The sequence below is a fragment of the Scyliorhinus torazame genome, chromosome 7 (assembly GCF_047496885.1).
Source record: "Scyliorhinus torazame isolate Kashiwa2021f chromosome 7, sScyTor2.1, whole genome shotgun sequence".
Taxonomy (NCBI): Eukaryota; Metazoa; Chordata; class Chondrichthyes; order Carcharhiniformes; family Scyliorhinidae; genus Scyliorhinus; species Scyliorhinus torazame.
Genome location: NC_092713.1, coordinates 207,644,380 through 207,654,986, shown reverse-complemented (window position 1 = coordinate 207,654,986; position 10,607 = coordinate 207,644,380).

Genomic DNA, 10,607 nt, shown 5'->3' with positions numbered 1-10,607 from the left:
AACACTGACCCCTGCAGAACACCACTAGTCATCGGCTGCCACCCTGAAAAGTACCCATTCATCCCCACTCTCTGCCTTCTGCCAGTCAGCCAACCCTCTATCCATGTCAGTACCTTGCCCCTAACACCATGGACTCTGATCTTATTTAACAGCCTCCTGTACTGCACCTTGTCAAAGGCCTTCTGGAAATCCAAATAGATCTAAATATTTATAGCCATGGTGGGGGTGAGGGCACCCCTACTTGTCAGCGGGAAGGTCGGGCAGAATTAGGGTTGTGTGTGTGTGTGTGTGTGTGGGGCGGCGGGGGGGGGGGGGGGGGGTTGCCCTGTTGTCGCACTTTGGGATTGGGTCACCCGCTCAAAACGATGACACGATGCTGGGATTCCGACGGAATTCGGCAAGCTCTCCACTAAGCATATATTTGCATGGTTAAGGACAGAGACTCGCACCTGGGCCTCGCTCCTACTGCCAACAGAGACCAGTCCCAATTCTCCATCAGGGGGAGCACCTCGGCTCCAGAATGCAGAACCCACGCCATTGACAGGAACACCGGAGAACTCACTTGTTCTTCTTTGAACTGGTGCCCTACTTTCAGTTGAGATGGTAGAGGAGACCTCTGTTTATCAATATTTTGTTTAAAATTTGCAGCAACGCAGCTTGATTCTGAATTAGCTACAACTGAAACAGCACAAGAAGCTAACCCTCCACTCTGCCGCTCTCTAATCTGCTGCTGAGGGAAGGGTCAGAGCTGGGGAGGGTACTTTCAACCAGGAATACAGAAAGCTGGAAGTGGTGGAGAGGGGGGGGGGGGGGGGGGGGAGGGGGGAATGCTAAACCAAATCATCAGCTGACCAAGCTTTTATCTTTTACAGCCAGGATTAAAGCACAGCATTTTCAGAGATTCCTGCAGGAGGGGCTGTCTCAGCCCCAATCAAAATCTGCTTCATCGGTTTCCTTTGTTATTCAACAATTGTCAGTGTCAAAAAAGGCTGAGGAATTTCATTCATCCTTCACTCCTCTTTGGAAAACCCTGCTATGCGACCCAAAAAATAACTTCAGTGAAAAATAAATTCATCTGAAGATCTGTGGCATAATTGGAGTTGTCCAGTTCCACAAAATGGCAAAAAGATTCCCTCTCTTCCGTAATTATATTTTAAATAAAATGACAACAGTGAATACAATTAGATGGACATCGAGACAAACTTAATATAATGGTTGAACTTAAACACCTTTTTGTCATGGTGTCAGAAATAGTGATGAACAATAAGTGACTTACGTAGCAATTGCTTTGACATTGCAATCTTCAATTGGATACTATAACGACGCAGGGGAGGCTGACGGCAGGTATTTACAATGGTCTGCATAACGCAGTACTTCATTCCCAGTGCAATCATAGCTGGGAGGACCTACCTCAGACCATGAAAGCACATATGGAAGGCAGGCGTATACGAACAACCCCCGGTGTCTATTGATGGTGGCATACTTCCTGGGCCCTGGGTCGAGCTCCACCTGCAAGTATGCATGGCTCATGTCCAGCTTTGTGAACGTGTATCCTCCAGCTAATCTGTTGTATAAATCTTCGACCTGGGGCATCGGGTCCAAACACAAGGCCCTGTTCACGGTGATCTTAAAATGCCCACAAAGCTCAACAGTTTTATCAGGTTTCATCATTGGCACTACAGGCGCAGCCCATTCTGCAAACTGAATGGGGCGTATAGCCCCCAGATCCTGCAGGCGTCGTAGCTCCACCTCGACCTTCAGGAGCAGCACATAAGGGACAGGCCTCACCCTGAAGTATCAGGGTGGAGGAACAGGATCCACATAGATATGGAATGTGGCACACTTTATCCTGCCCAGACCCTGCTGAAACACCTTGGGATATTTACCCAGCACATCGTAGAGATTCCCAGTGCCCATCCAGAATACCCTTTGCCAGCCAAACCAGAGGACTCTCAACCAATTTCTATCTAACAAGTTGGGGCCTGGTCCTTACACTACCACCAAAGGAAGGTGGACCAACTGCTGCCTGTACGTTACCGGAGTCACGGTGGTCCCCACGATCGTCATTGGTTCCCACGTATAGGTAGCCAACCTCGCTCCGGTATCTCACATTTGCAGAGGCATGATCCCAGTGCAAAACCTTCGAAACATACAGAGGTCTACGATGGAGACAGTAGCTCCAGTGGCCATTTCCTTCGGTACCAGGTACCCATTGACCTGCAAGGTGATCCGGATCGGAGTGACTCTCGGAACTGACACACTTTTCAATTGCATCAAACAATCGTCCTCTTCTGGGGCATCCACGTGCAAGGCTCTAGTCCGTGGAAACCTTGGTGGTTGCTGCGGACGGCATGCACTGCGGGTGACCCTGGCCTTCATGTGTCCCTCAACCACAATGCCGGCAACGTGGTCTGCTCTCCCCTTGACGCGTGGCCGAAGTATCCCACCAGACAGCAGCAGTGCCTGAGACCTGGACTCTGTCACAGATTTGTCTTGGGGGTTGCTCTGTTGGAGGAAGCCTAGCTGGTCCCGCACAGTTCTGTGACCGCTAGGGAGTACGAAAAAGTGGGTTGCCCAAACCACGAATATCATAGTCCATGGATCCCTGCAGCTCCTGCACACCTTTCTCCGAGTGTTCACAAGAGAGGGAAAGATCAATGGCCCGGTTCAAATCTAAACTGGTTTCCGCTAACAGCTTCCTTTGCGTGGCTATATTGTTAATACCACATAAGAGCCGGTCCCCCAAAGTCTCTGAGAGAGACGGCTCGAACTGGCAGCGTTCAGTCAGGCGCCGCAGAGGGATCAAGAAATCCGTGACTGATTCACCAGGAGAGTGCACCACCGTGTTAAACCAATACCGTTGCACAATTACAGAAGGCTTGGGACCATAATGGCCTGAAACCATAGCTACCAATTCATCAAAAGACCAAGAGTTCGGTGCAGCAGGGTAAGTCAAACTCTTTATGATCCTAAATGTCTGGGCCCCGCAGGCGGTCAAAGAACAAAGAACAAAGAATAATACAGCACAGGAACAGGCCCTTCGGCCCTCCAAGCCTGTATCGGTCATGATACCAACCTGTGCCAAAACCCTCAGCACTTCCTTGTGCCGTATCCCTCTAACCCATCCTATCCATGTGCTTGTCAAGATGCCTTTTGAATGCCGTTAATGTATCTGCTTCCACAACCTCCCCTGGCAACACATTCCAGGCACTCATCACCCTCTGTGTAAAAAACCTGCCTCGCATATCTCCTCTAAACTTTGCCCCACGGACCTTAAACCTATGCCCCCTGGTGTCTGCCCAACCACTCTATCCATGCCCTTCATAATTTTGTAGACCTCTATCAGGTCACCCCTCAACCCCCGTCTTCCTAATGAAAACAGTCCAAGTCTATTCAGCCTCTGCACATAGCTAACACCCTCCAGACCAGGCAACATCCTGGTAAACCTCCGCTGTACCCTCTCCAAAACCTCCACATCCTTCTGGTAATGTGACAACCATAAGATCAGGAGGAGAACATTCTGTCAGTGTTCCCCCAATATTCCATTTTCTTGGAAGTAGTTCCATTCATTGATTCCAACCCTCTAGACCTGCATCAAAGCCTTCCCGTTTCCCGAATAACCGTATTTTATTCAATATGACCTGATGTTCCCCACATCAAACCTCCGGCGGCTAGGCGAACCGATGAATGGGTCTGGAATCTCTGTTAATCCTCATTGTCAGTTTAGGGATGCAGAGGAGGCTGATGGTAAACGTAAGATAGATTTATTTGCAAGTATTTACAATGGTCTGCATAACGCAGCATCTCACTCCCAGTGCAATCATAGCTGGGAGGACTTATCTCACCAGACCCTAATCTGGGCCTGCCTTTAACCTTTGCTCATAACAATCCCCGGTGATAGGCCTCTGCCCCCTACCTGCGGAGCTCAGACACCACGAGTCCCACGAGGAGATCAATGAAGGTTCCCCGTGGGGGTTATGACAAATACCAACAGAAGGTAAGACTGCAAGTATGAAATCAGCCAAGATGTGGCTGCAGGTGAAAGGAGCATAAATTAAGAGTTTGAGTGCGCTTGCAGGAAAGTCTAACACTGTAAAAACATAATAGAGAATGTAGAACTGTCGGGCAAAACGTGAACTGGAGGTTCAGATGTATGATGGCAGGATCAAGGCCACAGGGAGCAATCAGAGTATGATTGCAGATCTATTTCAGTGACTAGAACCAGGGTTGGGAACCTGAAGCTCAGATCATTTCCGGGTTCCAACCCCATGTCGCGTAATTCTAAAATGCAATGGACCTAATTGGCTCAGGGCAAGTTTGACACCCAATTGGTGACAGTGTGAGGGGGACATAGTTACTAAGTACCCTTTGAAAAGGTAAATGACTGCCATGACTGGGCTTGCCATTCATTGATACGATAGAACAGCATATACCTCAAAGGGCCGGCCCTGAAAGAGGCACCTGTCTGCAGATGGCACCCAAGGCTTTCCAATGCATCCCTTGAGGCTTTAACTGATGCAATGGCTGATAACGCCTGTCCCAGTGTCTGGAATAAGAGACAAGAAAAGGGCCTGGACGGACGTGGCAACAGATGTCCGCAGCTGGGGTGTCCAGTGTAGAGAACTGGATAGGTGAGAAGTGTGTGGGTCCAGTGTAGAGAACTGGATAGGTGAGAGGCAAGTGACACCCAAGAGGTAGGCCTCAACCTCCACGTGCACATGAACTAAGCAGGCTGAGTGTCTGTGGTTCTCTTTACCATTGTCAGAGCAAGTACCCAGTTGCATCACTGAGTTATCAACCGCTCTGAATCATGGGGCTCAATTGAGCAGTGATCATCACTGAAGGATGCAACACTTCAAGTGGAAGTCATTATGGAGAACATGAAGGAGGGCAGCCTTCTTGTAAATCTTTCACTCCTCACCTTGGAGGAGAAGAGAGCACATAACACCAGAGAAACATCTTCGATTTGGGCCGGTGTGCTGGACTGCCACATGCTGAGCCTGATGGAAACGGCGGCGCTGGAAGTCGCCCCTCAACCTCCGTCGTTCCAATTAAATCAGTCCGACTTTATCCAACCTCTCCTCAAAGCTAATACCCTCCAGGCCGGGCAAAGGTGCAAGGGGGGAGGGGGTGGACGGGACATCCTGTACCTTATACCTCAATTGATCTGTTTCACTTGGCACAGATCAAAGTGTTGACAGAACAGCCAGTTTAGGACCAGAGAATCCCTACAGTGGAGAAGGATGCCATTCGGTCCATTGAGCCTGCACCGACCCTTCGAAAGACGACCCTACCTAGGCCCAATCCCCCGCCATATTCCTTTTTTAAGACTGAGCTTAAAAGGAACTTCCTGCCCAGTGAACCAGTTGAGGCTCCTTCATTAAATGTTTTCAAGATAAAGATAGATAGTTTTTGAAGAATAAAGGAATAAAGGGTTATGGTGTTGGGTCGTGAAAGTGGAGCTGAGTCCATAAAAGATCTGCCATGATCTCATTGAATGGCGGAGCAGGCTTGAAGGGCCTGATGGCCTACTCCTGCTCCTAGTTCTTATGTTCTTATGTTGGTGCAATCGCGCCAGGCCATGGTGATGGTGAATTGGGAGGCTGCGAAGAAGCAGGGTCATTTGATTGCTCTACTTCAGTTGAGAGGCATGGAGGAGATTCCTGCCCAGTGGGTGTCATGGCTATGCAACTGCTGTTACCTATGGGATTGATTGTGGTGATGCATCTGCTGAGTTGCCAGAACTTTCATCACCACCTTCCTGTGTGCCCCACAGGCTCAATTGCAGGGGGGGGGGGGCGGGGGGGGGGGGGGGGGGTCGGCACAGTGGTCCTGCACAGACATTGCTGCCCTCTTTGGTGGGAAAGGATGACCCTGACGCAGCACTGTCACATCATGGGATGGATTCACCATTGCCCAACGCCACATTCGGGATTCCCGATATGGCAGGGAATGGAGACTACCCCCAAAAAAGTACTCCGTTGCGTATCTCCGATCTCCTGCTGACGGTCTCAGCATGATACCCACCCCACACTGGTGGGAGGATTTCACTACAATTAATGGGCTAGAAGCCTGATTCAAGGAAGCTTCCTTGAAAGCCAAGTAGACTTGAAAGGGCTTCACTTCCTTTGACAGAGAATCCCAGCCCATATCGCCATCCCTCCCACGAGGGCAGACCCACTCACCTCAGTTTGACCTCAGAAATATTAGAAAGTGGTGCATTGGGCAAGCAGAACATCACCAGTGAATGCGAAGAGGTGAGTGATGCCATGCCAGCTTTGGGCAGTCCCTCTCAGAGGATGGAGGACAGACACAGCTATGCTCTGCTGGGCCTCAGGTGTCACAAACAAGGAGGATGTTCATGGACCATTATAGGGAGATGAGTTCGCAAATGAAACGAAATGAAATGAAAATCGCTTATTATTCAAATGAAGTTACTGTGAAAAGCCCCTAGTCGCCACATTCCGGCGCCTGTTAGGGGAGGCTGGTACGGGAATTGAACCGCGCTGCTGGCCTGCCTTGATCTGCTTTCAAAGCCAGCTATTCAGCCCTGTGCTAAACCAGCCCGACGGGGATCCCTCCCTGAATCATTACAGAGCTGTGGACAGGCAATGGAGAGTCCATGCAGAGTCAACTCCTCCTTGCTATGAGGCCCTGTGACAGAGGTTGTACCTGCGATGATGCTGACATAGCAGCCTATGGAGGAGATCCCATGGGCACATCCAAGACAATGTGGGTAACCATGGGCATCTCCGTCAGATGCAGTGATAAGGGATCATCCTCATAGTCAGCCAAAGGAAGTGGACTGGATTGCAAGGCGCCAAGCAGTTAGTTTCACTTTGTGGGTCACCCTAGGTGATATTTTCTCAGTTTATTCATTCATATTTCTTTAATAATAATTGCTTATGTTTTTTTATCAGACATGTGTTCTATTATTATTTGATGTCTAAAGGATCATGCAGCAAAGAGCAGGGGCTTGAGTTTGCTGTGGTTCCTTGGCTTGTGATGTGGGAAAATGTTGGTGATAGAAATGCCATTTTCAATGTTTTTGGATGTCAATGGAATTTTTCAGATGTGTTTGCTGGCTGGATGAGTTTTCTCTCTGATGGACAGCGAGTTAAGTGTCATATGTCATAGGTGCTGAAGTGAAATGTTGTTGAATTAGTGTGCCCTTACAGCCATGCCAGCCTGGCATTTCACTGAACCCCACCTAGATGGCTCTTCCTCCAATGCCAGGCCACTGGGCTCCTCTGAAATGCCCCCTTCAACCTCCTCTTTCCCATCCTCCTCTTCGTCAAGCATCACGGGCGGAATTCTCCGACCCCACTCCAGGTCGGAGAATCCCGCCCCCGCCGACTGCCGAATTCTCCGGCACCGGTGATTTGGCGGGGGCGGGAATCGCGCTGCGCTGGCAGCGGCGCCCCCCGGTGATTCTCCAGCCGCGATGGGCCGAGTGGCCACCTGTTTTACAACAAGTACTTACTGGCGGGACCTGGCTGTGCGGGCGGCCTCCGCACCATGTTAGGAGAAGATGGCTTTGTTGGAGCGCCTCCCTGTATCCTCAGCTGGGTTCTGGGTGGGTGTCAGGAGCAACCTCCACATGGAATAATTCCTAACACGCAGCCAGCACCCAAGGATTTGAATTGGTGGCCTTTTGACCGGGGAGAGTTGTGGGATAATGGAGGTCATGTCTGACAAATCTGTGAAAGTTCTTTGAGGAGGTAACAAGGAGGTGAGACAAGGGAGAACCAGTGGACGTGATTTATTTAGATTTGCAGAAGGCCTTTGACAAGTAGGAGACTGTTAAATAAGTTAAGAGCCCATGGTGTTAAGGGTAGGATCCTGGCATGGGTAGAGGATTGGTTGACTAGCAAAAGGCAGAGAGTAGGAATAAAGGGGTCTTTTTCAGGATGGCAGCCGGTGACTAGTGGTGTGCCTCAGGGGTCTGTGCTGGGACCACAACTTTTCACAATATACATGAATGATCTGGAAGAAGGAACTGTTGCTAGGTTTGCAGATGATACAAAGATCTGAGAGGGACAGGTAGTATTGAGGAAGCAAAAGGGCTGTAGAAGGATTTGGACAGGCTAGGAGAGTGGACAATGAAGTGGCAGATGAAATACGATGTGGAAAAGTGTGAGATTATGCACTTTGGAAGGATGAATTTAGGCATAGACTATTTTCTAAATGGGGAAATGATTCGGAAATCAGAAATACAAAGGGACTTGGGAGTCCTTGTTCACGATTCTCTTAACGTTAATGTGCAGGTTCAGTCGGCAGTTAGGAAGGCAAATGCAATGTTAGCATTCATGTCAAGAGGGCTAGATACAAGACCAGGCAGGTATAAGGCTCTGGTCAGACTTCATTTGGAGTATTGTGAGCAGTTTTGGGCCCTGTATCTAAGGAAGGATGTGCTGGCCTTGGAAAGGGTCCAGAGGAGGTTCACAAGAATGATCCCTGGAATGAATAGCTTGCCGTATGAGGAACGGTTGAGGACTCTGGGTCTGCACTCGTTGGAGTTTAGAAGGATGAGGGGGGGGGATCTCATTGAAACTTACATGGTACTGCAAGGCCTGGATAGAGTGGACATGAAGAGGATGTTTCCGTGGAAAAACTAGAAGCAGAGGGCACAATCTCAGACTAAAGGGACGATCCTTTAAAACAGAGATTAGGAAGAATGTGTTCAGCCAGAGGGTGGTAAATCTGTGGAACTCTTTGCCGCAGAAGGCTGTGGAGGCCAAATCACTGAGTGTCTTTAAGGCAGAGATAGATAGGTTCTTGATTAATAAGGGGATCAGGGGTTATGGGGAGAAGGCAGGAGAATAGGGACGAGAAAAATATCAGCCATGATTGAATGGCGGAGCAAACTCAATGGGCCGAGTGGCTTAATTCTGCTCCTATGTCTAATGGTCTTATGATCTAATCCAACAGTTTCCTGGGAATTGAGTGCACACCTGCAGGAATGTCTTCTCATGAGTCACAAACCAGCTGAATAGTCAGGGAGTGGAAGTTTTTTCTGTTCAGGAACCTGCCTGGTTGGTCTCTCAGTACCTTAATGGTTACAATCGATGACCCCCTGGAGGGAATCCAATCTGCCTCAAAATGGATGTATTTCCCCCTGCCAGCCAGAATAGACCCCAGATGCGTAAATATTCAGGATGATGGTAACGTGGCTGTCACACGTAGTGGCTGCCATGGGTCCTCAGGTCATTGTGGTCTGGAGTTCAAATGTCGAGACCATCAGCCTGAATTGGTGCAGTCTCCACAACAAGCTCAGCAACCATTTAATCAGAGGTATGTGGCTTTCTGGCTCTCACCCCCCCCCCCCCCCCCCCCCCCCCCCCCCCCCCCCCCCCCCCACCCACCACCTTTGCAAACTGCCTGGATTTCCATTGGTATCAGGATTCATTGTCTTTCAGGAACACAATTTTCCATTTTTGCCGGCATCTGGGCTCACCGCCATGTGCAATTGAAAATCCAGCCAGGGAATATCAAGGAAGGGAGAGAGAGGAAGCTTGCAGTTAGTATCAGAAATAAGACTATTTGATAGAAGTTTAAAAGGATGACGAGTTTGAAAGAAATCAACATATACTTCTTATGCTCAGTAATTGGTACGTGGCAAATGCAACATGTTTGCAGCAAGATTGCACAAGCAAGCTGAATGACTCGTCACCTGTTTTGATGGTATGAATTGTACTGAGTGTTTTGGTCAAAACACCAGAGCAACACCTTGTTCTTATTTGAATAATGCTGTGTGATTTTAATGTCAACCTGAAAAAGTGGAACAGGAGTCAGGGCTGCAGTATAACTCCTCTTTGGAAGGACACAGCTCTGCATAGAACAGGCAGTGAAACGAAGGCTGGAGGTGGTGAGGATCAGATTTAGTCGGCTGATGTCAACTGCAACAGATTGTGAGTGCAGTTAAATAGCGCGAGAAACTGAGCCTGTGGATAACTATTGGCAGAGAATAAGGCTACAGCTAGAGGGCAGCAAAGACTGAAGTTGCAAGAAAGGAGCTCAGTTCCAATTCAACAGCAGTAGTAACATTACAAGTGGATAACAATAGTGGCAACAGGAACTCAGAAAGAATTATAATAAGAATCATCTTTATTAGTGTCATCACAAGTAGGCTTGCATTAACCCTGCAATGGAGTTACTGTGAAAATCCCAAGTACCACACTCCAGTGCCTGTTTGGGTACATCGAGGGAGAATGTCCCGGTTTCGATATCCAGCTTGGGCCACTGTCTGTCTGGAGTCTGCACTGTCTGCGTGGGTTAACTCCGGGCGCTCCGGTTTCCTCTCACAAGCCCAAAAGACGTGCTTGTTAGGTTCAGGTGTAGAGCAGAGAAAGTGCCAGTTGGATGATCTTACCTGCGGTCCCACTATCATGGGTTACAATCACTGCTGCCAAGTCTCAAACTATGCATGACTTGAGTCCCAGTTGACCAGAGGTTAAACCAGGGCCGTCTGGCATCATTGAAACTCTGCCTATTGTGGCAATAACGATGATGAGCTATCAATGGGATACACAACCTCCAATGAAATAAGTGACCGTGGTAACAAATTGGGTATACATGAGTTTAACAGTCTTGGCCAACAGCTTGGT